Source organism: Garra rufa, unplaced genomic scaffold (genome assembly GCF_049309525.1).
Source record: "Garra rufa unplaced genomic scaffold, GarRuf1.0 hap1_unplaced_003, whole genome shotgun sequence".
Classification (NCBI taxonomy): Eukaryota; Metazoa; Chordata; class Actinopteri; order Cypriniformes; family Cyprinidae; genus Garra; species Garra rufa.
Genome location: NW_027394278.1, coordinates 9,386,861 through 9,411,940, shown reverse-complemented (window position 1 = coordinate 9,411,940; position 25,080 = coordinate 9,386,861). Strand labels below are relative to the sequence as shown.

The window sequence follows — 25,080 nt, the reverse complement described above, 5'->3', positions numbered from 1 at the left end:
ACGTCACCGGCTCTGCTATTAGACACAAAAATAGGGAAAGCGCACCGTTCCTGGAAACACTGCAATACCAGGCCGATGCATGGAGTGGACGGAGCAAGCCCCGGCTCCAGCTCCCTGATCCAAAAATCAATTTAATATGCAGTCCCCGGGTAGGGGACGTATCAGATATTAAACTGATAAGAACAGATACTACACTTGATCTTAGCCAAAAGGCCGAGAAGCGATGCCGTTGTGAGGCGGCGGGGAGGAAGCCGGAAACAGGCAGTACCCACCCCCGCCCGCAACGTCACCGAGCCTCGCCCCGATCGGCCGGGCGGTGGCGCTGCAGCGATGGAGAGTACGGCATCGCTCGTAACTCCCAAACGGTTTGTCGCAGAGCCACGTGCCTCGTGTCATCGGAATCCTTGGCTCGAGCCGGACGAGAAGCAGGCCTCGGATTCGCTCGTCGCACTGACGAAATTTTCGGCTATTTTGGATTTCGTCGAAAACCTACTTTTGCAAACCAGCGCTAGGCATTTGGCCCAGTCCGACCCGGAGCAGTGCAGAAAGATTCCCTGGAGTCTGACTGTCAATAATGATCCAAAAAACCCGGAAATTTCCATTCACCCTGGCGAGGGGACCCCAAAACGTTGGAAGGTCGTGTGGCCGAGTTTGCTAAAATGGCTATAACTCCCGCAAGGAATGAGATCGGTTCACCCAAATCGGCACACCTGTGCAGGGGCTCGGTCTGTGGTCAGGTGTAAAGGGGCGCTGCGACTGGCCACTTGGTGGCGCTGTAAGGTCAAAAAAAATAGGAAAAGGATACGAAAAGGACAGCCAAACAAACACGCAAACAGCTACAGCTACGCAACGCTTAGTCCAAACAAAAAGCGAGGTCTGTGAGAAATTTGAACTGAAACGCCCCCCAGGGGGCGATCTTTCAAGACCGCGAGTGACTTTGTTTTCACGCACAACACACACACACACACCAGGTGACAGACCTCCTCACTCTGAACAACTCTCTAAACCATTGATCATCCAGGAAAAAAAAGAGATAAAGACCAAACCACAGCAAAACAAACAAACAAACGAAAAAAGAGACAAAAACCCAACAAAAACATCTGCCTTTTCAAACCAACAAATCCAGGGGAGAGCGCGAACGCAGTCCCCCACTACCATAAATTATGCAGTCGAGATTCCCACATTTGGGGAATTCGCAGGGGTCAGCACGGCCGGAGTGCAATGGACGAGCCTCGCCCTGGGTGAACCACCTTCTTGATCATGGTGTCTCCCCTGCCAGGTAAGTATGAAGCTTTAGGCCGCCTGTCAGAGGAACCGCTTCCCTGTCTACCATCCTTATCAACGGTGACCCCCATCCCAAGCAAAGGAAGGGCGGGTGCCCTGCGTTGACCAAGCGTCTTCTTCTTCTCTTGCTTAATGGCGGATCGCAAACAACTTTTAGGTGCATCGCGCCACCCGCTGCACAGAAGTGTGTAACATCACGTCGTTTGAGCGTTCTTGTGTTCTATTTATTAGCCCAGAGTTTTTACCCCACCTCATTATCAGAAGACTCCAAAGACTTCAGATGGGCGTGCCGGGTGGGGAGACCTCAAGAAACGGGAAGCACGGCTTTGAACCCGACGTCACCGGCTCTGCTATTAGACACAAAAATAGGGAAAGCGCACCGTTCCTGGAAACACTGCAATACCAGGCCGATGCATGGAGTGGACGGAGCAAGCCCCGGCTCCAGCTCCCTGATCCAAAAATCAATTTAATATGCAGTCCCCGGGTAGGGGACGTATCAGATATTAAACTGATAAGAACAGATACTACACTTGATCTTAGCCAAAAGGCCGAGAAGCGATGCCGTTGTGAGGCGGCGGGGAGGAAGCCGGAAACAGCGGCGGCCACCTCGGCCGCGGGCGGTCGCAGAGCCCTGAAACGTCGGGGGACGGCAGTACCCACCCCCGCCCGCAACGTCACCGAGCCTCGCCCCGATCGGCCGGGCGGTGGCGCTGCAGCGATGGAGAGTACGGCATCGCTCGTAACTCCCAAACGGTTTGTCGCAGAGCCACGTGCCTCGTGTCATCGGAATCCTTGGCTCGAGCCGGACGAGAAGCAGGCCTCGGATTCGCTCGTCGCACTGACGAAATTTTCGGCTATTTTGGATTTCGTCGAAAACCTACTTTTGCAAACCAGCGCTAGGCATTTGGCCCAGTCCGACCCGGAGCAGTGCAGAAAGATTCCCTGGAGTCTGACTGTCAATAATGATCCAAAAAACCCGGAAATTTCCATTCACCCTGGCGAGGGGACCCCAAAACGTTGGAAGGTCGTGTGGCCGAGTTTGCTAAAATGGCTATAACTCCCGCAAGGAATGAGATCGGTTCACCCAAATCGGCACACCTGTGCAGGGGCTCGGTCTGTGGTCAGGTGTAAAGGGGCGCTGCGACTGGCCACTTGGTGGCGCTGTAAGGTCAAAAAAAATAGGAAAAGGATACAAAAAGGACAGCCAAACAAACACGCAAACAGCTACAGCTACGCAACGCTTAGTCCAAACAAAAAGCGAGGTCTGTGAGAAATTTGAACTGAAACGCCCCCCAGGGGGCGATCTTTCAAGACCGCGAGTGACTTTGTTTTCACGCACAACACACACACACACACCAGGTGACAGACCTCCTCACTCTGAACAACTCTCTAAACCATTGATCATCCAGGAAAAAAAAGAGATAAAGACCAAACCACAGCAAAACAAACAAACAAACGAAAAAAGAGACAAAAACCCAACAAAAACATCTGCCTTTTCAAACCAACAAATCCAGGGGAGAGCGCGAACGCAGTCCCCCACTACCATAAATTATGCAGTCGAGATTCCCACATTTGGGGAATTCGCAGGGGTCAGCACGGCCGGAGTGCAATGGACGAGCCTCGCCCTGGGTGAACCACCTTCTTGATCATGGTGTCTCCCCTGCCAGGTAAGTATGAAGCTTTAGGCCGCCTGTCAGAGGAACCGCTTCCCTGTCTACCATCCTTATCAACGGTGACCCCCATCCCAAGCAAAGGAAGGGCGGGTGCCCTGCGTTGACCAAGCGTCTTCTTCTTCTCTTGCTTAATGGCGGATCGCAAACAACTTTTAGGTGCATCGCGCCACCCGCTGCACAGAAGTGTGTAACATCACGTCGTTTGAGCGTTCTTGTGTTCTATTTATTAGCCCAGAGTTTTTACCCCACCTCATTATCAGAAGACTCCAAAGACTTCAGATGGGCGTGCCGGGTGGGGAGACCTCAAGAAACGGGAAGCACGGCTTTGAACCCGACGTCACCGGCTCTGCTATTAGACACAAAAATAGGGAAAGCGCACCGTTCCTGGAAACACTGCAATACCAGGCCGATGCATGGAGTGGACGGAGCAAGCCCCGGCTCCAGCTCCCTGATCCAAAAATCAATTTAATATGCAGTCCCCGGGTAGGGGACGTATCAGATATTAAACTGATAAGAACAGATACTACACTTGATCTTAGCCAAAAGGCCGAGAAGCGATGCCGTTGTGAGGCGGCGGGGAGGAAGCCGGAAACAGGCAGTACCCACCCCCGCCCGCAACGTCACCGAGCCTCGCCCCGATCGGCCGGGCGGTGGCGCTGCAGCGATGGAGAGTACGGCATCGCTCGTAACTCCCAAACGGTTTGTCGCAGAGCCACGTGCCTCGTGTCATCGGAATCCTTGGCTCGAGCCGGACGAGAAGCAGGCCTCGGATTCGCTCGTCGCACTGACGAAATTTTCGGCTATTTTGGATTTCGTCGAAAACCTACTTTTGCAAACCAGCGCTAGGCATTTGGCCCAGTCCGACCCGGAGCAGTGCAGAAAGATTCCCTGGAGTCTGACTGTCAATAATGATCCAAAAAACCCGGAAATTTCCATTCACCCTGGCGAGGGGACCCCAAAACGTTGGAAGGTCGTGTGGCCGAGTTTGCTAAAATGGCTATAACTCCCGCAAGGAATGAGATCGGTTCACCCAAATCGGCACACCTGTGCAGGGGCTCGGTCTGCGGTCAGGTGTAAAGGGGCGCTGCGACTGGCCACTTGGTGGCGCTGTAAGGTCAAAAAAAATAGGAAAAGGATACAAAAAGGACAGCCAAACAAACACGCAAACAGCTACAGCTACGCAACGCTTAGTCCAAACAAAAAGCGAGGTCTGTGAGAAATTTGAACTGAAACGCCCCCCAGGGGGCGATCTTTCAAGACCGCGAGTGACTTTGTTTTCACGCACAACACACACACACACACCAGGTGACAGACCTCCTCACTCTGAACAACTCTCTAAACCATTGATCATCCAGGAAAAAAAAGAGATAAAGACCAAACCACAGCAAAACAAACAAACAAACGAAAAAAGAGACAAAAACCCAACAAAAACATCTGCCTTTTCAAACCAACAAATCCAGGGGAGAGCGCGAACGCAGTCCCCCACTACCATAAATTATGCAGTCGAGATTCCCACATTTGGGGAATTCGCAGGGGTCAGCACGGCCGGAGTGCAATGGACGAGCCTCGCCCTGGGTGAACCACCTTCTTGATCATGGTGTCTCCCCTGCCAGGTAAGTATGAAGCTTTAGGCCGCCTGTCAGAGGAACCGCTTCCCTGTCTACCATCCTTATCAACGGTGACCCCCATCCCAAGCAAAGGAAGGGCGGGTGCCCTGCGTTGACCAAGCGTCTTCTTCTTCTCTTGCTTAATGGCGGATCGCAAACAACTTTTAGGTGCATCGCGCCACCCGCTGCACAGAAGTGTGTAACATCACGTCGTTTGAGCGTTCTTGTGTTCTATTTATTAGCCCAGAGTTTTTACCCCACCTCATTATCAGAAGACTCCAAAGACTTCAGATGGGCGTGCCGGGTGGGGAGACCTCAAGAAACGGGAAGCACGGCTTTGAACCCGACGTCACCGGCTCTGCTATTAGACACAAAAATAGGGAAAGCGCACCGTTCCTGGAAACACTGCAATACCAGGCCGATGCATGGAGTGGACGGAGCAAGCCCCGGCTCCAGCTCCCTGATCCAAAAATCAATTTAATATGCAGTCCCCGGGTAGGGGACGTATCAGATATTAAACTGATAAGAACAGATACTACACTTGATCTTAGCCAAAAGGCCGAGAAGCGATGCCGTTGTGAGGCGGCGGGGAGGAAGCCGGAAACAGCGGCGGCCACCTCGGCCGCGGGCGGTCGCAGAGCCCTGAAACGTCGGGGGACGGCAGTACCCACCCCCGCCCGCAACGTCACCGAGCCTCGCCCCGATCGGCCGGGCGGTGGCGCTGCAGCGATGGAGAGTACGGCATCGCTCGTAACTCCCAAACGGTTTGTCGCAGAGCCACGTGCCTCGTGTCATCGGAATCCTTGGCTCGAGCCGGACGAGAAGCAGGCCTCGGATTCGCTCGTCGCACTGACGAAATTTTCGGCTATTTTGGATTTCGTCGAAAACCTACTTTTGCAAACCAGCGCTAGGCATTTGGCCCAGTCCGACCCGGAGCAGTGCAGAAAGATTCCCTGGAGTCTGACTGTCAATAATGATCCAAAAAACCCGGAAATTTCCATTCACCCTGGCGAGGGGACCCCAAAACGTTGGAAGGTCGTGTGGCCGAGTTTGCTAAAATGGCTATAACTCCCGCAAGGAATGAGATCGGTTCACCCAAATCGGCACACCTGTGCAGGGGCTCGGTCTGTGGTCAGGTGTAAAGGGGCGCTGCGACTGGCCACTTGGTGGCGCTGTAAGGTCAAAAAAAATAGGAAAAGGATACAAAAAGGACAGCCAAACAAACACGCAAACAGCTACAGCTACGCAACGCTTAGTCCAAACAAAAAGCGAGGTCTGTGAGAAATTTGAACTGAAACGCCCCCCAGGGGGCGATCTTTCAAGACCGCGAGTGACTTTGTTTTCACGCACAACACACACACACACACCAGGTGACAGACCTCCTCACTCTGAACAACTCTCTAAACCATTGATCATCCAGGAAAAAAAAGAGATAAAGACCAAACCACAGCAAAACAAACAAACAAACGAAAAAAGAGACAAAAACCCAACAAAAACATCTGCCTTTTCAAACCAACAAATCCAGGGGAGAGCGCGAACGCAGTCCCCCACTACCATAAATTATGCAGTCGAGATTCCCACATTTGGGGAATTCGCAGGGGTCAGCACGGCCGGAGTGCAATGGACGAGCCTCGCCCTGGGTGAACCACCTTCTTGATCATGGTGTCTCCCCTGCCAGGTAAGTATGAAGCTTTAGGCCGCCTGTCAGAGGAACCGCTTCCCTGTCTACCATCCTTATCAACGGTGACCCCCATCCCAAGCAAAGGAAGGGCGGGTGCCCTGCGTTGACCAAGCGTCTTCTTCTTCTCTTGCTTAATGGCGGATCGCAAACAACTTTTAGGTGCATCGCGCCACCCGCTGCACAGAAGTGTGTAACATCACGTCGTTTGAGCGTTCTTGTGTTCTATTTATTAGCCCAGAGTTTTTACCCCACCTCATTATCAGAAGACTCCAAAGACTTCAGATGGGCGTGCCGGGTGGGGAGACCTCAAGAAACGGGAAGCACGGCTTTGAACCCGACGTCACCGGCTCTGCTATTAGACACAAAAATAGGGAAAGCGCACCGTTCCTGGAAACACTGCAATACCAGGCCGATGCATGGAGTGGACGGAGCAAGCCCCGGCTCCAGCTCCCTGATCCAAAAATCAATTTAATATGCAGTCCCCGGGTAGGGGACGTATCAGATATTAAACTGATAAGAACAGATACTACACTTGATCTTAGCCAAAAGGCCGAGAAGCGATGCCGTTGTGAGGCGGCGGGGAGGAAGCCGGAAACAGCGGCGGCCACCTCGGCCGCGGGCGGTCGCAGAGCCCTGAAACGTCGGGGGACGGCAGTACCCACCCCCGCCCGCAACGTCACCGAGCCTCGCCCCGATCGGCCGGGCGGTGGCGCTGCAGCGATGGAGAGTACGGCATCGCTCGTAACTCCCAAACGGTTTGTCGCAGAGCCACGTGCCTCGTGTCATCGGAATCCTTGGCTCGAGCCGGACGAGAAGCAGGCCTCGGATTCGCTCGTCGCACTGACGAAATTTTCGGCTATTTTGGATTTCGTCGAAAACCTACTTTTGCAAACCAGCGCTAGGCATTTGGCCCAGTCCGACCCGGAGCAGTGCAGAAAGATTCCCTGGAGTCTGACTGTCAATAATGATCCAAAAAACCCGGAAATTTCCATTCACCCTGGCGAGGGGACCCCAAAACGTTGGAAGGTCGTGTGGCCGAGTTTGCTAAAATGGCTATAACTCCCGCAAGGAATGAGATCGGTTCACCCAAATCGGCACACCTGTGCAGGGGCTCGGTCTGTGGTCAGGTGTAAAGGGGCGCTGCGACTGGCCACTTGGTGGCGCTGTAAGGTCAAAAAAAATAGGAAAAGGATACAAAAAGGACAGCCAAACAAACACGCAAACAGCTACAGCTACGCAACGCTTAGTCCAAACAAAAAGCGAGGTCTGTGAGAAATTTGAACTGAAACGCCCCCCAGGGGGCGATCTTTCAAGACCGCGAGTGACTTTGTTTTCACGCACAACACACACACACACACCAGGTGACAGACCTCCTCACTCTGAACAACTCTCTAAACCATTGATCATCCAGGAAAAAAAAGAGATAAAGACCAAACCACAGCAAAACAAACAAACAAACGAAAAAAGAGACAAAAACCCAACAAAAACATCTGCCTTTTCAAACCAACAAATCCAGGGGAGAGCGCGAACGCAGTCCCCCACTACCATAAATTATGCAGTCGAGATTCCCACATTTGGGGAATTCGCAGGGGTCAGCACGGCCGGAGTGCAATGGACGAGCCTCGCCCTGGGTGAACCACCTTCTTGATCATGGTGTCTCCCCTGCCAGGTAAGTATGAAGCTTTAGGCCGCCTGTCAGAGGAACCGCTTCCCTGTCTACCATCCTTATCAACGGTGACCCCCATCCCAAGCAAAGGAAGGGCGGGTGCCCTGCGTTGACCAAGCGTCTTCTTCTTCTCTTGCTTAATGGCGGATCGCAAACAACTTTTAGGTGCATCGCGCCACCCGCTGCACAGAAGTGTGTAACATCACGTCGTTTGAGCGTTCTTGTGTTCTATTTATTAGCCCAGAGTTTTTACCCCACCTCATTATCAGAAGACTCCAAAGACTTCAGATGGGCGTGCCGGGTGGGGAGACCTCAAGAAACGGGAAGCACGGCTTTGAACCCGACGTCACCGGCTCTGCTATTAGACACAAAAATAGGGAAAGCGCACCGTTCCTGGAAACACTGCAATACCAGGCCGATGCATGGAGTGGACGGAGCAAGCCCCGGCTCCAGCTCCCTGATCCAAAAATCAATTTAATATGCAGTCCCCGGGTAGGGGACGTATCAGATATTAAACTGATAAGAACAGATACTACACTTGATCTTAGCCAAAAGGCCGAGAAGCGATGCCGTTGTGAGGCGGCGGGGAGGAAGCCGGAAACAGGCAGTACCCACCCCCGCCCGCAACGTCACCGAGCCTCGCCCCGATCGGCCGGGCGGTGGCGCTGCAGCGATGGAGAGTACGGCATCGCTCGTAACTCCCAAACGGTTTGTCGCAGAGCCACGTGCCTCGTGTCATCGGAATCCTTGGCTCGAGCCGGACGAGAAGCAGGCCTCGGATTCGCTCGTCGCACTGACGAAATTTTCGGCTATTTTGGATTTCGTCGAAAACCTACTTTTGCAAACCAGCGCTAGGCATTTGGCCCAGTCCGACCCGGAGCAGTGCAGAAAGATTCCCTGGAGTCTGACTGTCAATAATGATCCAAAAAACCCGGAAATTTCCATTCACCCTGGCGAGGGGACCCCAAAACGTTGGAAGGTCGTGTGGCCGAGTTTGCTAAAATGGCTATAACTCCCGCAAGGAATGAGATCGGTTCACCCAAATCGGCACACCTGTGCAGGGGCTCGGTCTGCGGTCAGGTGTAAAGGGGCGCTGCGACTGGCCACTTGGTGGCGCTGTAAGGTCAAAAAAAATAGGAAAAGGATACAAAAAGGACAGCCAAACAAACACGCAAACAGCTACAGCTACGCAACGCTTAGTCCAAACAAAAAGCGAGGTCTGTGAGAAATTTGAACTGAAACGCCCCCCAGGGGGCGATCTTTCAAGACCGCGAGTGACTTTGTTTTCACGCACAACACACACACACACACCAGGTGACAGACCTCCTCACTCTGAACAACTCTCTAAACCATTGATCATCCAGGAAAAAAAAGAGATAAAGACCAAACCACAGCAAAACAAACAAACAAACGAAAAAAGAGACAAAAACCCAACAAAAACATCTGCCTTTTCAAACCAACAAATCCAGGGGAGAGCGCGAACGCAGTCCCCCACTACCATAAATTATGCAGTCGAGATTCCCACATTTGGGGAATTCGCAGGGGTCAGCACGGCCGGAGTGCAATGGACGAGCCTCGCCCTGGGTGAACCACCTTCTTGATCATGGTGTCTCCCCTGCCAGGTAAGTATGAAGCTTTAGGCCGCCTGTCAGAGGAACCGCTTCCCTGTCTACCATCCTTATCAACGGTGACCCCCATCCCAAGCAAAGGAAGGGCGGGTGCCCTGCGTTGACCAAGCGTCTTCTTCTTCTCTTGCTTAATGGCGGATCGCAAACAACTTTTAGGTGCATCGCGCCACCCGCTGCACAGAAGTGTGTAACATCACGTCGTTTGAGCGTTCTTGTGTTCTATTTATTAGCCCAGAGTTTTTACCCCACCTCATTATCAGAAGACTCCAAAGACTTCAGATGGGCGTGCCGGGTGGGGAGACCTCAAGAAACGGGAAGCACGGCTTTGAACCCGACGTCACCGGCTCTGCTATTAGACACAAAAATAGGGAAAGCGCACCGTTCCTGGAAACACTGCAATACCAGGCCGATGCATGGAGTGGACGGAGCAAGCCCCGGCTCCAGCTCCCTGATCCAAAAATCAATTTAATATGCAGTCCCCGGGTAGGGGACGTATCAGATATTAAACTGATAAGAACAGATACTACACTTGATCTTAGCCAAAAGGCCGAGAAGCGATGCCGTTGTGAGGCGGCGGGGAGGAAGCCGGAAACAGGCAGTACCCACCCCCGCCCGCAACGTCACCGAGCCTCGCCCCGATCGGCCGGGCGGTGGCGCTGCAGCGATGGAGAGTACGGCATCGCTCGTAACTCCCAAACGGTTTGTCGCAGAGCCACGTGCCTCGTGTCATCGGAATCCTTGGCTCGAGCCGGACGAGAAGCAGGCCTCGGATTCGCTCGTCGCACTGACGAAATTTTCGGCTATTTTGGATTTCGTCGAAAACCTACTTTTGCAAACCAGCGCTAGGCATTTGGCCCAGTCCGACCCGGAGCAGTGCAGAAAGATTCCCTGGAGTCTGACTGTCAATAATGATCCAAAAAACCCGGAAATTTCCATTCACCCTGGCGAGGGGACCCCAAAACGTTGGAAGGTCGTGTGGCCGAGTTTGCTAAAATGGCTATAACTCCCGCAAGGAATGAGATCGGTTCACCCAAATCGGCACACCTGTGCAGGGGCTCGGTCTGCGGTCAGGTGTAAAGGGGCGCTGCGACTGGCCACTTGGTGGCGCTGTAAGGTCAAAAAAAATAGGAAAAGGATACAAAAAGGACAGCCAAACAAACACGCAAACAGCTACAGCTACGCAACGCTTAGTCCAAACAAAAAGCGAGGTCTGTGAGAAATTTGAACTGAAACGCCCCCCAGGGGGCGATCTTTCAAGACCGCGAGTGACTTTGTTTTCACGCACAACACACACACACACACCAGGTGACAGACCTCCTCACTCTGAACAACTCTCTAAACCATTGATCATCCAGGAAAAAAAAGAGATAAAGACCAAACCACAGCAAAACAAACAAACAAACGAAAAAAGAGACAAAAACCCAACAAAAACATCTGCCTTTTCAAACCAACAAATCCAGGGGAGAGCGCGAACGCAGTCCCCCACTACCATAAATTATGCAGTCGAGATTCCCACATTTGGGGAATTCGCAGGGGTCAGCACGGCCGGAGTGCAATGGACGAGCCTCGCCCTGGGTGAACCACCTTCTTGATCATGGTGTCTCCCCTGCCAGGTAAGTATGAAGCTTTAGGCCGCCTGTCAGAGGAACCGCTTCCCTGTCTACCATCCTTATCAACGGTGACCCCCATCCCAAGCAAAGGAAGGGCGGGTGCCCTGCGTTGACCAAGCGTCTTCTTCTTCTCTTGCTTAATGGCGGATCGCAAACAACTTTTAGGTGCATCGCGCCACCCGCTGCACAGAAGTGTGTAACATCACGTCGTTTGAGCGTTCTTGTGTTCTATTTATTAGCCCAGAGTTTTTACCCCACCTCATTATCAGAAGACTCCAAAGACTTCAGATGGGCGTGCCGGGTGGGGAGACCTCAAGAAACGGGAAGCACGGCTTTGAACCCGACGTCACCGGCTCTGCTATTAGACACAAAAATAGGGAAAGCGCACCGTTCCTGGAAACACTGCAATACCAGGCCGATGCATGGAGTGGACGGAGCAAGCCCCGGCTCCAGCTCCCTGATCCAAAAATCAATTTAATATGCAGTCCCCGGGTAGGGGACGTATCAGATATTAAACTGATAAGAACAGATACTACACTTGATCTTAGCCAAAAGGCCGAGAAGCGATGCCGTTGTGAGGCGGCGGGGAGGAAGCCGGAAACAGCGGCGGCCACCTCGGCCGCGGGCGGTCGCAGAGCCCTGAAACGTCGGGGGACGGCAGTACCCACCCCCGCCCGCAACGTCACCGAGCCTCGCCCCGATCGGCCGGGCGGTGGCGCTGCAGCGATGGAGAGTACGGCATCGCTCGTAACTCCCAAACGGTTTGTCGCAGAGCCACGTGCCTCGTGTCATCGGAATCCTTGGCTCGAGCCGGACGAGAAGCAGGCCTCGGATTCGCTCGTCGCACTGACGAAATTTTCGGCTATTTTGGATTTCGTCGAAAACCTACTTTTGCAAACCAGCGCTAGGCATTTGGCCCAGTCCGACCCGGAGCAGTGCAGAAAGATTCCCTGGAGTCTGACTGTCAATAATGATCCAAAAAACCCGGAAATTTCCATTCACCCTGGCGAGGGGACCCCAAAACGTTGGAAGGTCGTGTGGCCGAGTTTGCTAAAATGGCTATAACTCCCGCAAGGAATGAGATCGGTTCACCCAAATCGGCACACCTGTGCAGGGGCTCGGTCTGTGGTCAGGTGTAAAGGGGCGCTGCGACTGGCCACTTGGTGGCGCTGTAAGGTCAAAAAAAATAGGAAAAGGATACAAAAAGGACAGCCAAACAAACACGCAAACAGCTACAGCTACGCAACGCTTAGTCCAAACAAAAAGCGAGGTCTGTGAGAAATTTGAACTGAAACGCCCCCCAGGGGGCGATCTTTCAAGACCGCGAGTGACTTTGTTTTCACGCACAACACACACACACACACCAGGTGACAGACCTCCTCACTCTGAACAACTCTCTAAACCATTGATCATCCAGGAAAAAAAAGAGATAAAGACCAAACCACAGCAAAACAAACAAACAAACGAAAAAAGAGACAAAAACCCAACAAAAACATCTGCCTTTTCAAACCAACAAATCCAGGGGAGAGCGCGAACGCAGTCCCCCACTACCATAAATTATGCAGTCGAGATTCCCACATTTGGGGAATTCGCAGGGGTCAGCACGGCCGGAGTGCAATGGACGAGCCTCGCCCTGGGTGAACCACCTTCTTGATCATGGTGTCTCCCCTGCCAGGTAAGTATGAAGCTTTAGGCCGCCTGTCAGAGGAACCGCTTCCCTGTCTACCATCCTTATCAACGGTGACCCCCATCCCAAGCAAAGGAAGGGCGGGTGCCCTGCGTTGACCAAGCGTCTTCTTCTTCTCTTGCTTAATGGCGGATCGCAAACAACTTTTAGGTGCATCGCGCCACCCGCTGCACAGAAGTGTGTAACATCACGTCGTTTGAGCGTTCTTGTGTTCTATTTATTAGCCCAGAGTTTTTACCCCACCTCATTATCAGAAGACTCCAAAGACTTCAGATGGGCGTGCCGGGTGGGGAGACCTCAAGAAACGGGAAGCACGGCTTTGAACCCGACGTCACCGGCTCTGCTATTAGACACAAAAATAGGGAAAGCGCACCGTTCCTGGAAACACTGCAATACCAGGCCGATGCATGGAGTGGACGGAGCAAGCCCCGGCTCCAGCTCCCTGATCCAAAAATCAATTTAATATGCAGTCCCCGGGTAGGGGACGTATCAGATATTAAACTGATAAGAACAGATACTACACTTGATCTTAGCCAAAAGGCCGAGAAGCGATGCCGTTGTGAGGCGGCGGGGAGGAAGCCGGAAACAGCGGCGGCCACCTCGGCCGCGGGCGGTCGCAGAGCCCTGAAACGTCGGGGGACGGCAGTACCCACCCCCGCCCGCAACGTCACCGAGCCTCGCCCCGATCGGCCGGGCGGTGGCGCTGCAGCGATGGAGAGTACGGCATCGCTCGTAACTCCCAAACGGTTTGTCGCAGAGCCACGTGCCTCGTGTCATCGGAATCCTTGGCTCGAGCCGGACGAGAAGCAGTCCTCGGATTCGCTCGTCGCACTGACGAAATTTTCGGCTATTTTGGATTTCGTCGAAAACCTACTTTTGCAAACCAGCGCTAGGCATTTGGCCCAGTCCGACCCGGAGCAGTGCAGAAAGATTCCCTGGAGTCTGACTGTCAATAATGATCCAAAAAACCCGGAAATTTCCATTCACCCTGGCGAGGGGACCCCAAAACGTTGGAAGGTCGTGTGGCCGAGTTTGCTAAAATGGCTATAACTCCCGCAAGGAATGAGATCGGTTCACCCAAATCGGCACACCTGTGCAGGGGCTCGGTCTGTGGTCAGGTGTAAAGGGGCGCTGCGACTGGCCACTTGGTGGCGCTGTAAGGTCAAAAAAAATAGGAAAAGGATACAAAAAGGACAGCCAAACAAACACGCAAACAGCTACAGCTACGCAACGCTTAGTCCAAACAAAAAGCGAGGTCTGTGAGAAATTTGAACTGAAACGCCCCCCAGGGGGCGATCTTTCAAGACCGCGAGTGACTTTGTTTTCACGCACAACACACACACACACACCAGGTGACAGACCTCCTCACTCTGAACAACTCTCTAAACCATTGATCATCCAGGAAAAAAAAGAGATAAAGACCAAACCACAGCAAAACAAACAAACAAACGAAAAAAGAGACAAAAACCCAACAAAAACATCTGCCTTTTCAAACCAACAAATCCAGGGGAGAGCGCGAACGCAGTCCCCCACTACCATAAATTATGCAGTCGAGATTCCCACATTTGGGGAATTCGCAGGGGTCAGCACGGCCGGAGTGCAATGGACGAGCCTCGCCCTGGGTGAACCACCTTCTTGATCATGGTGTCTCCCCTGCCAGGTAAGTATGAAGCTTTAGGCCGCCTGTCAGAGGAACCGCTTCCCTGTCTACCATCCTTATCAACGGTGACCCCCATCCCAAGCAAAGGAAGGGCGGGTGCCCTGCGTTGACCAAGCGTCTTCTTCTTCTCTTGCTTAATGGCGGATCGCAAACAACTTTTAGGTGCATCGCGCCACCCGCTGCACAGAAGTGTGTAACATCACGTCGTTTGAGCGTTCTTGTGTTCTATTTATTAGCCCAGAGTTTTTACCCCACCTCATTATCAGAAGACTCCAAAGACTTCAGATGGGCGTGCCGGGTGGGGAGACCTCAAGAAACGGGAAGCACGGCTTTGAACCCGACGTCACCGGCTCTGCTATTAGACACAAAAATAGGGAAAGCGCACCGTTCCTGGAAACACTGCAATACCAGGCCGATGCATGGAGTGGACGGAGCAAGCCCCGGCTCCAGCTCCCTGATCCAAAAATCAATTTAATATGCAGTCCCCGGGTAGGGGACGTATCAGATATTAAACTGATAAGAACAGATACTACACTTGATCTTAGCCAAAAGGCCGAGAAGCGATGCCGTTGTGAGGCGGCGGGGAGGAAGCCGGAAACAGCGGCGGCCACCTCGGCCGCGGGCGGTCGCAGAGCCCTGAAACGTCGGGGGACGGCAGTACCCACCCCCGCCCGCAACGTCACCGAGCCTCGCCCCGATCGGCCGGGCGGTGGCGCTGCAGCGATGGAGAGTACGGCATCGCTCGTAACTCCCAAACGGTTTGTCGCAGAGCCACGTGCCTCGTGTCATCGGAATCCTTGGCTCGAGCCGGACGAGAAGCAGGCCTCGGATTCGCTCGTCGCACTGACGAAATTTTCGGCTATTTTGGATTTCGTCGAAAACCTACTTTTGCAAACCAGCGCTAGGCATTTGGCCCAGTCCGACCCGGAGCAGTGCAGAAAGATTCCCTGGAGTCTGACTGTCAATAATGATCCAAAAAACCCGGAAATTTCCATTCACCCTGGCGAGGGGACCCCAAAACGTTGGAAGGTCGTGTGGCCGAGTTTGCTAAAATGGCTATAACTCCCGCAAGGAATGAGATCGGTTCACCCAAATCGGCACACCTGTGCAGGGGCTCGGTCTGTGGTCAGGTGTAAAGGGGCGCTGCGACTGGCCACTTGGTGGCGCTGTAAGGTCAAAAAAAATAGGAAAAGGATACAAAAAGGACAGCCAAACAAACACGCAAACAGCTACAGCTACGCAACGCTTAGTCCAAACAAAAAGCGAGGTCTGTGAGAAATTTGAACTGAAACGCCCCCCAGGGGGCGATCTTTCAAGACCGCGAGTGACTTTGTTTTCACGCACAACACACACACACACACCAGGTGACAGACCTCCTCACTCTGAACAACTCTCTAAACCATTGATCATCCAGGAAAAAAAAGAGATAAAGACCAAACCACAGCAAAACAAACAAACAAACGAAAAAAGAGACAAAAACCCAACAAAAACATCTGCCTTTTCAAACCAACAAATCCAGGGGAGAGCGCGAACGCAGTCCCCCACTACCATAAATTATGCAGTCGAGATTCCCACATTTGGGGAATTCGCAGGGGTCAGCACGGCCGGAGTGCAATGGACGAGCCTCGCCCTGGGTGAACCACCTTCTTGATCATGGTGTCTCCCCTGCCAGGTAAGTATGAAGCTTTAGGCCGCCTGTCAGAGGAACCGCTTCCCTGTCTACCATCCTTATCAACGGTGACCCCCATCCCAAGCAAAGGAAGGGCGGGTGCCCTGCGTTGACCAAGCGTCTTCTTCTTCTCTTGCTTAATGGCGGATCGCAAACAACTTTTAGGTGCATCGCGCCACCCGCTGCACAGAAGTGTGTAACATCACGTCGTTTGAGCGTTCTTGTGTTCTATTTATTAGCCCAGAGTTTTTACCCCACCTCATTATCAGAAGACTCCAAAGACTTCAGATGGGCGTGCCGGGTGGGGAGACCTCAAGAAACGGGAAGCACGGCTTTGAACCCGACGTCACCGGCTCTGCTATTAGACACAAAAATAGGGAAAGCGCACCGTTCCTGGAAACACTGCAATACCAGGCCGATGCATGGAGTGGACGGAGCAAGCCCCGGCTCCAGCTCCCTGATCCAAAAATCAATTTAATATGCAGTCCCCGGGTAGGGGACGTATCAGATATTAAACTGATAAGAACAGATACTACACTTGATCTTAGCCAAAAGGCCGAGAAGCGATGCCGTTGTGAGGCGGCGGGGAGGAAGCCGGAAACAGGCAGTACCCACCCCCGCCCGCAACGTCACCGAGCCTCGCCCCGATCGGCCGGGCGGTGGCGCTGCAGCGATGGAGAGTACGGCATCGCTCGTAACTCCCAAACGGTTTGTCGCAGAGCCACGTGCCTCGTGTCATCGGAATCCTTGGCTCGAGCCGGACGAGAAGCAGGCCTCGGATTCGCTCGTCGCACTGACGAAATTTTCGGCTATTTTGGATTTCGTCGAAAACCTACTTTTGCAAACCAGCGCTAGGCATTTGGCCCAGTCCGACCCGGAGCAGTGCAGAAAGATTCCCTGGAGTCTGACTGTCAATAATGATCCAAAAAACCCGGAAATTTCCATTCACCCTGGCGAGGGGACCCCAAAACGTTGGAAGGTCGTGTGGCCGAGTTTGCTAAAATGGCTATAACTCCCGCAAGGAATGAGATCGGTTCACCCAAATCGGCACACCTGTGCAGGGGCTCGGTCTGCGGTCAGGTGTAAAGGGGCGCTGCGACTGGCCACTTGGTGGCGCTGTAAGGTCAAAAAAAATAGGAAAAGGATACAAAAAGGACAGCCAAACAAACACGCAAACAGCTACAGCTACGCAACGCTTAGTCCAAACAAAAAGCGAGGTCTGTGAGAAATTTGAACTGAAACGCCCCCCAGGGGGCGATCTTTCAAGACCGCGAGTGACTTTGTTTTCACGCACAACACACACACACACACCAGGTGACAGACCTCCTCACTCTGAACAACTCTCTAAACCATTGATCATCCAGGAAAAAAAAGAGATAAAGACCAAACCACAGCAAAACAAACAAACAAACGAAAAAAGAGACAAAAACCCAACAAAAACATCTGCCTTTTCAAACCAACAAATCCAGGGGAGAGCGCGAACGCAGTCCCCCACTACCATAAATTATGCAGTCGAGATTCCCACATTTGGGGAATTCGCAGGGGTCAGCACGGCCGGAGTGCAATGGACGAGCCTCGCCCTGGGTGAACCACCTTCTTGATCATGGTGTCTCCTCTGCCAGGTAAGTATGAAGCTTTAGGCCGCCTGTCAGAGGAACCGCTTCCCTGTCTACCATCCTTATCAACGGTGACCCCCATCCCAAGCAAAGGAAGGGCGGGTGCCCTGCGTTGACCAAGCGTCTTCTTCTTCTCTTGCTTAATGGCGGATCGCAAACAACTTTTAGGTGCATCGCGCCACCCGCTGCACAGAAGTGTGTAACATCACGTCGTTTGAGCGTTCTTGTGTTCTATTTATTAGCCCAGAGTTTTTACCCCACCTCATTATCAGAAGACTCCAAAGACTTCAGATGGGCGTGCCGGGTGGGGAGACCTCAAGAAACGGGAAGCACGGCTTTGAACCCGACGTCACCGGCTCTGCTATTAGACACAAAAATAGGGAAAGCGCACCGTTCCTGGAAACACTGCAATACCAGGCCGATGCATGGAGTGGACGGAGCAAGCCCCGGCTCCAGCTCCCTGATCCAAAAATCAATTTAATATGCAGTCCCCGGGTAGGGGACGTATCAGATATTAAACTGATAAGAACAGATACTACACTTGATCTTAGCCAAAAGGCCGAGAAGCGATGCCGTTGTGAGGCGGCGGGGAGGAAGCCGGAAACAGCGGCGGCCACCTCGGCCGCGGGCGGTCGCAGAGCCCTGAAACGTCGGGGGACGGCAGTACCCACCCCCGCCCGCAACGTCACCGAGCCTCGCCCCGATCGGCCGGGCGGTGGCGCTGCAGCGATGGAGAGTACGGCATCGCTCGTAACTCCCAAACGGTTTGTCGCAGAGCCACGTGCCTCGTGTCATCGGAATCCTTGGCTCGAGCCGGACGAGAAGCAGGCCTCGGATTCGCTCGTCGCACTGACGAAATTTTCGGCTATTTTGGATTTCGTCGAAAACCTACTTTTGCAAACCAGCGCTAGGCATTTGGCCCAGTCCGACCCGGAGCAGTGCAGAAAGATTCCCTGGAGTCTGACTGTCAATAATGATCCAAAAAACCCGGAAATTTCCATTCACCCTGGCGAGGGGACCCCAAAACGTTGGAAGGTCGTGTGGCCGAGTTTGCTAAAATGGCTATAACTCCCGCAAGGAATGAGATCGGTTCACCCAAATCGGCACACCTGTGCAGGGGCTCGGTCTGTGGTCAGGTGTAAAGGGGCGCTGCGACTGGCCACTTGGTGGCGCTGTAAGGTCAAAAAAAATAGGAAAAGGATACAAAAAGGACAGCCAAACAAACACGCAAACAGCTACAGCTACGCAACGCTTAGTCCAAACAAAAAGCGAGGTCTGTGAGAAATTTGAACTGAAACGCCCCCCAAGGGGCGATCTTTCAAGACCGCGAGTGACTTTGTTTTCACGCACAACACACACACACACACCAGGTGACAGACCTCCTCACTCTGAACAACTCTCTAAACCATTGATCATCCAGGAAAAAAAAGAGATAAAGACCAAACCACAGCAAAACAAACAAACAAACGAAAAAAGAGACAAAAACCCAACAAAAACATCTGCCTTTTCAAACCAACAAATCCAGGGGAGAGCGCGAACGCAGTCCCCCACTACCATAAATTATGCAGTCGAGATTCCCACATTTGGGGAATTCGCAGGGGTCAGCACGGCCGGAGTGCAATGGACGAGCCTCGCCCTGGGTGAACCACCTTCTTGATCATGGTGTCTCCCCTGCCAGGTAAGTATGAAGCTTTAGGCCGCCTGTCAGAGGAACCGCTTCCCTGTCTACCATCCTTATCAACGGTGACCCCCATCCCAAGCAAAGGAAGGGCGGGTGCCCTGCGTTGACCAAGCGTCTTCTTCTTCTCTTGCTTAATGGCGGATCGCAAACAACTTTTAGGTGCATCGCGCCACCCGCTGCACAGAAGTGTGTAACATCACGTCGTTTGAGCGTTCTTGTGTTCTATTTATTAGCCCAGAGTTTTTACCCCACCTCATTATCAGAAGACTCCAAAGACTTCAGATGGGCGTGCCGGGTGGGGAGACCTCAAGAAACGGGAAGCACGGCTTTGAACCCGACGTCACCGGCTCTGCTATTAGACACAAAAATAGGGAAAGCGCACCGTTCCTGGAAACACTGCAATACCAGGCCGATGCATGGAGTGGACGGAGCAAGCCCCGGCTCCAGCTCCCTGATCCAAAAATCAATTTAATATGCAGTCCCCGGGTAGGGGACGTATCAGATATTAAACTGATAAGAACAGATACTACACTTGATCTTAGCCAAAAGGCCGAGAAGCGATGCCGTTGTGAGGCGGCGGGGAGGAAGCCGGAAACAGCGGCGGCCACCTCGGCCGCGGGCGGTCGCAGAGCCCTGAAACGTCGGGGGACGGCAGTACCCACCCCCGCCCGCAACGTCACCGAGCCTCGCCCCGATCGGCCGGGCGGTGGCGCTGCAGCGATGGAGAGTACGGCATCGCTCGTAACTCCCAAACGGTTTGTCGCAGAGCCACGTGCCTCGTGTCATCGGAATCCTTGGCTCGAGCCGGACGAGAAGCAGGCCTCGGATTCGCTCGTCGCACTGACGAAATTTTCGGCTATTTTGGATTTCGTCGAAAACCTACTTTTGCAAACCAGCGCTAGGCATTTGGCCCAGTCCGACCCGGAGCAGTGCAGAAAGATTCCCTGGAGTCTGACTGTCAATAATGATCCAAAAAACCCGGAAATTTCCATTCACCCTGGCGAGGGGACCCCAAAACGTTGGAAGGTCGTGTGGCCGAGTTTGCTAAAATGGCTATAACTCCCGCAAGGGATGAGATCGGTTCACCCAAATCGGCACACCTGTGCAGGGGCTCGGTCTGTGGTCAGGTGTAAAGGGGCGCTGCGACTGGCCACTTGGTGGCGCTGTAAGGTCAAAAAAAATAGGAAAAGGATACAAAAAGGACAGCCAAACAAACACGCAAACAGCTACAGCTACGCAACGCTTAGTCCAAACAAAAAGCGAGGTCTGTGAGAAATTTGAACTGAAACGCCCCCCAGGGGGCGATCTTTCAAGACCGCGAGTGACTTTGTTTTCACGCACAACACACACACACACACCAGGTGACAGACCTCCTCACTCTGAACAACTCTCTAAACCATTGATCATCCAGGAAAAAAAAGAGATAAAGACCAAACCACAGCAAAACAAACAAACAAACAAAAAAAGAGACAAAAACCCAACAAAAACATCTGCCTTTTCAAACCAACAAATCCAGGGGAGAGCGCGAACGCAGTCCCCCACTACCATAAATTATGCAGTCGAGATTCCCACATTTGGGGAATTCGCAGGGGTCAGCACGGCCGGAGTGCAATGGACGAGCCTCGCCCTGGGTGAACCACCTTCTTGATCATGGTGTCTCCCCTGCCAGGTAAGTATGAAGCTTTAGGCCGCCTGTCAGAGGAACCGCTTCCCTGTCTACCATCCTTATCAACGGTGACCCCCATCCCAAGCAAAGGAAGGGCGGGTGCCCTGCGTTGACCAAGCGTCTTCTTCTTCTCTTGCTTAATGGCGGATCGCAAACAACTTTTAGGTGCATCGCGCCACCCGCTGCACAGAAGTGTGTAACATCACGTCGTTTGAGCGTTCTTGTGTTCTATTTATTAGCCCAGAGTTTTTACCCCACCTCATTATCAGAAGACTCCAAAGACTTCAGATGGGCGTGCCGGGTGGGGAGACCTCAAGAAACGGGAAGCACGGCTTTGAACCCGACGTCACCGGCTCTGCTATTAGACACAAAAATAGGGAAAGCGCACCGTTCCTGGAAACACTGCAATACCAGGCCGATGCATGGAGTGGACGGAGCAAGCCCCGGCTCCAGCTCCCTGATCCAAAAATCAATTTAATATGCAGTCCCCGGGTAGGGGACGTATCAGATATTAAACTGATAAGAACAGATACTACACTTGATCTTAGCCAAAAGGCCGAGAAGCGATGCCGTTGTGAGGCGGCGGGGAGGAAGCCGGAAACAGGCAGTACCCACCCCCGCCCGCAACGTCACCGAGCCTCGCCCCGATCGGCCGGGCGGTGGCGCTGCAGCGATGGAGAGTACGGCATCGCTCGTAACTCCCAAACGGTTTGTCGCAGAGCCACGTGCCTCGTGTCATCGGAATCCTTGGCTCGAGCCGGACGAGAAGCAGGCCTCGGATTCGCTCGTCGCACTGACGAAATTTTCGGCTATTTTGGATTTCGTCGAAAACCTACTTTTGCAAACCAGCGCTAGGCATTTGGCCCAGTCCGACCCGGAGCAGTGCAGAAAGATTCCCTGGAGTCTGACTGTCAATAATGATCCAAAAAACCCGGAAATTTCCATTCACCCTGGCGAGGGGACCCCAAAACGTTGGAAGGTCGTGTGGCCGAGTTTGCTAAAATGGCTATAACTCCCGCAAGGGATGAGATCGGTTCACCCAAATCGGCACACCTGTGCAGGGGCTCGGTCTGTGGTCAGGTGTAAAGGGGCGCTGCGACTGGCCACTTGGTGGCGCTGTAAGGTCAAAAAAAATAGGAAAAGGATACAAAAAGGACAGCCAAACAAACACGCAAACAGCTACAGCTACGCAACGCTTAGTCCAAACAAAAAGCGAGGTCTGTGAGAAATTTGAACTGAAACGCCCCCCAGGGGGCGATCTTTCAAGACCGCGAGTGACTTTGTTTTCACGCACAACACACACACACACACCAGGTGACAGACCTCCTCACTCTGAACAACTCTCTAAACCATTGATCATCCAGGAAAAAAAAGAGATAAAGACCAAACCACAGCAAAACAAACAAACAAACAAAAAAAGAGACAAAAACCCAACAAAAACATCTGCCTTTTCAAACCAACAAATCCAGGGGAGAGCGCGAACGCAGTCCCCCACTACCATAAATTATGCAGTCGAGATTCCCACATTTGGGGAATTCGCAGGGGTCAGCACGGCCGGAGTGCAATGGACGAGCCTCGCCCTGGGTGAACCACCTTCTTGATCATGGTGTCTCCCCTGCCAGGTAAGTATGAAGCTTTAGGCCGCCTGTCAGAGGAACCGCTTCCCTGTCTACCATCCTTATCAACGGTGACCCCCATCCCAAGCAAAGGAAGGGCGGGTGCCCTGCGTTGACCAAGCGTCTTCTTCTTCTCTTGCTTAATGGCGGATCGCAAACAACTTTTAGGTGCATCGCGCCACCCGCTGCACAGAAGTGTGTAACATCACGTCGTTTGAGCGTTCTTGTGTTCTATTTATTAGCCCAGAGTTTTTACCCCACCTCATTATCAGAAGACTCCAAAGACTTCAGATGGGCGTGCCGGGTGGGGAGACCTCAAGAAACGGGAAGCACGGCTTTGAACCCGACGTCACCGGCTCTGCTATTAGACACAAAAATAGGGAAAGCGCACCGTTCCTGGAAACACTGCAATACCAGGCCGATGCATGGAGTGGACGGAGCAAGCCCCGGCTCCAGCTCCCTGATCCAAAAATCAATTTAATATGCAGTCCCCGGGTAGGGGACGTATCAGATATTAAACTGATAAGAACAGATACTACACTTGATCTTAGCCAAAAGGCCGAGAAGCGATGCCGTTGTGAGGCGGCGGGGAGGAAGCCGGAAACAGGCAGTACCCACCCCCGCCCGCAACGTCACCGAGCCTCGCCCCGATCGGCCGGGCGGTGGCGCTGCAGCGATGGAGAGTACGGCATCGCTCGTAACTCCCAAACGGTTTGTCGCAGAGCCACGTGCCTCGTGTCATCGGAATCCTTGGCTCGAGCCGGACGAGAAGCAGGCCTCGGATTCGCTCGTCGCACTGACGAAATTTTCGGCTATTTTGGATTTCGTCGAAAACCTACTTTTGCAAACCAGCGCTAGGCATTTGGCCCAGTCCGACCCGGAGCAGTGCAGAAAGATTCCCTGGAGTCTGACTGTCAATAATGATCCAAAAAACCCGGAAATTTCCATTCACCCTGGCGAGGGGACCCCAAAACGTTGGAAGGTCGTGTGGCCGAGTTTGCTAAAATGGCTATAACTCCCGCAAGGAATGAGATCGGTTCACCCAAATCGGCACACCTGTGCAGGGGCTCGGTCTGCGGTCAGGTGTAAAGGGGCGCTGCGACTGGCCACTTGGTGGCGCTGTAAGGTCAAAAAAAATAGGAAAAGGATACAAAAAGGACAGCCAAACAAACACGCAAACAGCTACAGCTACGCAACGCTTAGTCCAAACAAAAAGCGAGGTCTGTGAGAAATTTGAACTGAAACGCCCCCCAGGGGGCGATCTTTCAAGACCGCGAGTGACTTTGTTTTCACGCACAACACACACACACACACCAGGTGACAGACCTCCTCACTCTGAACAACTCTCTAAACCATTGATCATCCAGGAAAAAAAAGAGATAAAGACCAAACCACAGCAAAACAAACAAACAAACGAAAAAAGAGACAAAAACCCAACAAAAACATCTGCCTTTTCAAACCAACAAATCCAGGGGAGAGCGCGAACGCAGTCCCCCACTACCATAAATTATGCAGTCGAGATTCCCACATTTGGGGAATTCGCAGGGGTCAGCACGGCCGGAGTGCAATGGACGAGCCTCGCCCTGGGTGAACCACCTTCTTGATCATGGTGTCTCCCCTGCCAGGTAAGTATGAAGCTTTAGGCCGCCTGTCAGAGGAACCGCTTCCCTGTCTACCATCCTTATCAACGGTGACCCCCATCCCAAGCAAAGGAAGGGCGGGTGCCCTGCGTTGACCAAGCGTCTTCTTCTTCTCTTGCTTAATGGCGGATCGCAAACAACTTTTAGGTGCATCGCGCCACCCGCTGCACAGAAGTGTGTAACATCACGTCGTTTGAGCGTTCTTGTGTTCTATTTATTAGCCCAGAGTTTTTACCCCACCTCATTATCAGAAGACTCCAAAGACTTCAGATGGGCGTGCCGGGTGGGGAGACCTCAAGAAACGGGAAGCACGGCTTTGAACCCGACGTCACCGGCTCTGCTATTAGACACAAAAATAGGGAAAGCGCACCGTTCCTGGAAACACTGCAATACCAGGCCGATGCATGGAGTGGACGGAGCAAGCCCCGGCTCCAGCTCCCTGATCCAAAAATCAATTTAATATGCAGTCCCCGGGTAGGGGACGTATCAGATATTAAACTGATAAGAACAGATACTACACTTGATCTTAGCCAAAAGGCCGAGAAGCGATGCCGTTGTGAGGCGGCGGGGAGGAAGCCGGAAACAGGCAGTACCCACCCCCGCCCGCAACGTCACCGAGCCTCGCCCCGATCGGCCGGGCGGTGGCGCTGCAGCGATGGAGAGTACGGCATCGCTCGTAACTCCCAAACGGTTTGT

At 53.0% G+C, this 25,080-nt stretch overlaps 31 non-coding genes across 31 annotated transcripts; all 31 read right to left on the bottom strand.

Moving 5' to 3' along the window:
- Window positions 1-34: 34 nt before the first annotated feature.
- On the bottom strand, window positions 35-225 carry LOC141310913 (U2 spliceosomal RNA). Its single transcript, XR_012348390.1, has one exon. It is a non-coding gene; the product is annotated as a U2 spliceosomal RNA (small nuclear RNA).
- An 898-nt stretch (window positions 226-1,123) lies between these two features.
- Window positions 1,124-1,287, bottom strand: LOC141310716 (U1 spliceosomal RNA). The gene has a single exon (XR_012348194.1). It is a non-coding gene; the product is annotated as a U1 spliceosomal RNA (small nuclear RNA).
- Window positions 1,288-1,653: 366 nt separating this feature from the next.
- LOC141310912 (U2 spliceosomal RNA) lies at window positions 1,654-1,844 on the bottom strand. The gene has a single exon (XR_012348389.1). It is a non-coding gene; the product is annotated as a U2 spliceosomal RNA (small nuclear RNA).
- Window positions 1,845-2,795: 951 nt separating this feature from the next.
- On the bottom strand, window positions 2,796-2,959 carry LOC141310715 (U1 spliceosomal RNA). The gene has a single exon (XR_012348193.1). It is a non-coding gene; the product is annotated as a U1 spliceosomal RNA (small nuclear RNA).
- Window positions 2,960-3,325: 366 nt separating this feature from the next.
- On the bottom strand, window positions 3,326-3,516 carry LOC141310910 (U2 spliceosomal RNA). The gene has a single exon (XR_012348388.1). It is a non-coding gene; the product is annotated as a U2 spliceosomal RNA (small nuclear RNA).
- An 898-nt stretch (window positions 3,517-4,414) lies between these two features.
- LOC141310714 (U1 spliceosomal RNA) lies at window positions 4,415-4,578 on the bottom strand. Its single transcript, XR_012348192.1, has one exon. It is a non-coding gene; the product is annotated as a U1 spliceosomal RNA (small nuclear RNA).
- Window positions 4,579-4,944: 366 nt separating this feature from the next.
- On the bottom strand, window positions 4,945-5,135 carry LOC141310909 (U2 spliceosomal RNA). The gene has a single exon (XR_012348387.1). It is a non-coding gene; the product is annotated as a U2 spliceosomal RNA (small nuclear RNA).
- Window positions 5,136-6,086: 951 nt separating this feature from the next.
- LOC141310713 (U1 spliceosomal RNA) lies at window positions 6,087-6,250 on the bottom strand. Its single transcript, XR_012348191.1, has one exon. It is a non-coding gene; the product is annotated as a U1 spliceosomal RNA (small nuclear RNA).
- Window positions 6,251-6,616: 366 nt separating this feature from the next.
- On the bottom strand, window positions 6,617-6,807 carry LOC141310908 (U2 spliceosomal RNA). The gene has a single exon (XR_012348386.1). It is a non-coding gene; the product is annotated as a U2 spliceosomal RNA (small nuclear RNA).
- Window positions 6,808-7,758: 951 nt separating this feature from the next.
- On the bottom strand, window positions 7,759-7,922 carry LOC141310710 (U1 spliceosomal RNA). Its single transcript, XR_012348189.1, has one exon. It is a non-coding gene; the product is annotated as a U1 spliceosomal RNA (small nuclear RNA).
- Window positions 7,923-8,288: 366 nt separating this feature from the next.
- On the bottom strand, window positions 8,289-8,479 carry LOC141310906 (U2 spliceosomal RNA). The gene has a single exon (XR_012348384.1). It is a non-coding gene; the product is annotated as a U2 spliceosomal RNA (small nuclear RNA).
- Window positions 8,480-9,377: 898 nt separating this feature from the next.
- On the bottom strand, window positions 9,378-9,541 carry LOC141310709 (U1 spliceosomal RNA). The gene has a single exon (XR_012348188.1). It is a non-coding gene; the product is annotated as a U1 spliceosomal RNA (small nuclear RNA).
- A 366-nt stretch (window positions 9,542-9,907) lies between these two features.
- LOC141310905 (U2 spliceosomal RNA) lies at window positions 9,908-10,098 on the bottom strand. The gene has a single exon (XR_012348382.1). It is a non-coding gene; the product is annotated as a U2 spliceosomal RNA (small nuclear RNA).
- An 898-nt stretch (window positions 10,099-10,996) lies between these two features.
- LOC141310708 (U1 spliceosomal RNA) lies at window positions 10,997-11,160 on the bottom strand. The gene has a single exon (XR_012348187.1). It is a non-coding gene; the product is annotated as a U1 spliceosomal RNA (small nuclear RNA).
- Window positions 11,161-11,526: 366 nt separating this feature from the next.
- Window positions 11,527-11,717, bottom strand: LOC141310904 (U2 spliceosomal RNA). Its single transcript, XR_012348381.1, has one exon. It is a non-coding gene; the product is annotated as a U2 spliceosomal RNA (small nuclear RNA).
- Window positions 11,718-12,668: 951 nt separating this feature from the next.
- LOC141310707 (U1 spliceosomal RNA) lies at window positions 12,669-12,832 on the bottom strand. Its single transcript, XR_012348186.1, has one exon. It is a non-coding gene; the product is annotated as a U1 spliceosomal RNA (small nuclear RNA).
- A 366-nt stretch (window positions 12,833-13,198) lies between these two features.
- On the bottom strand, window positions 13,199-13,389 carry LOC141310903 (U2 spliceosomal RNA). The gene has a single exon (XR_012348380.1). It is a non-coding gene; the product is annotated as a U2 spliceosomal RNA (small nuclear RNA).
- A 951-nt stretch (window positions 13,390-14,340) lies between these two features.
- On the bottom strand, window positions 14,341-14,504 carry LOC141310706 (U1 spliceosomal RNA). Its single transcript, XR_012348184.1, has one exon. It is a non-coding gene; the product is annotated as a U1 spliceosomal RNA (small nuclear RNA).
- Window positions 14,505-14,870: 366 nt separating this feature from the next.
- On the bottom strand, window positions 14,871-15,061 carry LOC141310902 (U2 spliceosomal RNA). Its single transcript, XR_012348379.1, has one exon. It is a non-coding gene; the product is annotated as a U2 spliceosomal RNA (small nuclear RNA).
- A 951-nt stretch (window positions 15,062-16,012) lies between these two features.
- Window positions 16,013-16,176, bottom strand: LOC141310705 (U1 spliceosomal RNA). The gene has a single exon (XR_012348183.1). It is a non-coding gene; the product is annotated as a U1 spliceosomal RNA (small nuclear RNA).
- A 366-nt stretch (window positions 16,177-16,542) lies between these two features.
- LOC141310901 (U2 spliceosomal RNA) lies at window positions 16,543-16,733 on the bottom strand. Its single transcript, XR_012348378.1, has one exon. It is a non-coding gene; the product is annotated as a U2 spliceosomal RNA (small nuclear RNA).
- An 898-nt stretch (window positions 16,734-17,631) lies between these two features.
- Window positions 17,632-17,795, bottom strand: LOC141310744 (U1 spliceosomal RNA). The gene has a single exon (XR_012348223.1). It is a non-coding gene; the product is annotated as a U1 spliceosomal RNA (small nuclear RNA).
- A 366-nt stretch (window positions 17,796-18,161) lies between these two features.
- Window positions 18,162-18,352, bottom strand: LOC141310899 (U2 spliceosomal RNA). The gene has a single exon (XR_012348377.1). It is a non-coding gene; the product is annotated as a U2 spliceosomal RNA (small nuclear RNA).
- Window positions 18,353-19,303: 951 nt separating this feature from the next.
- LOC141310704 (U1 spliceosomal RNA) lies at window positions 19,304-19,467 on the bottom strand. The gene has a single exon (XR_012348182.1). It is a non-coding gene; the product is annotated as a U1 spliceosomal RNA (small nuclear RNA).
- Window positions 19,468-19,833: 366 nt separating this feature from the next.
- On the bottom strand, window positions 19,834-20,024 carry LOC141310898 (U2 spliceosomal RNA). The gene has a single exon (XR_012348376.1). It is a non-coding gene; the product is annotated as a U2 spliceosomal RNA (small nuclear RNA).
- Window positions 20,025-20,975: 951 nt separating this feature from the next.
- Window positions 20,976-21,139, bottom strand: LOC141310703 (U1 spliceosomal RNA). The gene has a single exon (XR_012348181.1). It is a non-coding gene; the product is annotated as a U1 spliceosomal RNA (small nuclear RNA).
- Window positions 21,140-21,505: 366 nt separating this feature from the next.
- On the bottom strand, window positions 21,506-21,696 carry LOC141310897 (U2 spliceosomal RNA). The gene has a single exon (XR_012348375.1). It is a non-coding gene; the product is annotated as a U2 spliceosomal RNA (small nuclear RNA).
- Window positions 21,697-22,594: 898 nt separating this feature from the next.
- Window positions 22,595-22,758, bottom strand: LOC141310702 (U1 spliceosomal RNA). The gene has a single exon (XR_012348180.1). It is a non-coding gene; the product is annotated as a U1 spliceosomal RNA (small nuclear RNA).
- A 366-nt stretch (window positions 22,759-23,124) lies between these two features.
- LOC141310896 (U2 spliceosomal RNA) lies at window positions 23,125-23,315 on the bottom strand. The gene has a single exon (XR_012348374.1). It is a non-coding gene; the product is annotated as a U2 spliceosomal RNA (small nuclear RNA).
- Window positions 23,316-24,213: 898 nt separating this feature from the next.
- Window positions 24,214-24,377, bottom strand: LOC141310700 (U1 spliceosomal RNA). The gene has a single exon (XR_012348179.1). It is a non-coding gene; the product is annotated as a U1 spliceosomal RNA (small nuclear RNA).
- Window positions 24,378-24,743: 366 nt separating this feature from the next.
- On the bottom strand, window positions 24,744-24,934 carry LOC141310894 (U2 spliceosomal RNA). Its single transcript, XR_012348371.1, has one exon. It is a non-coding gene; the product is annotated as a U2 spliceosomal RNA (small nuclear RNA).
- Window positions 24,935-25,080: the final 146 nt, after the last annotated feature.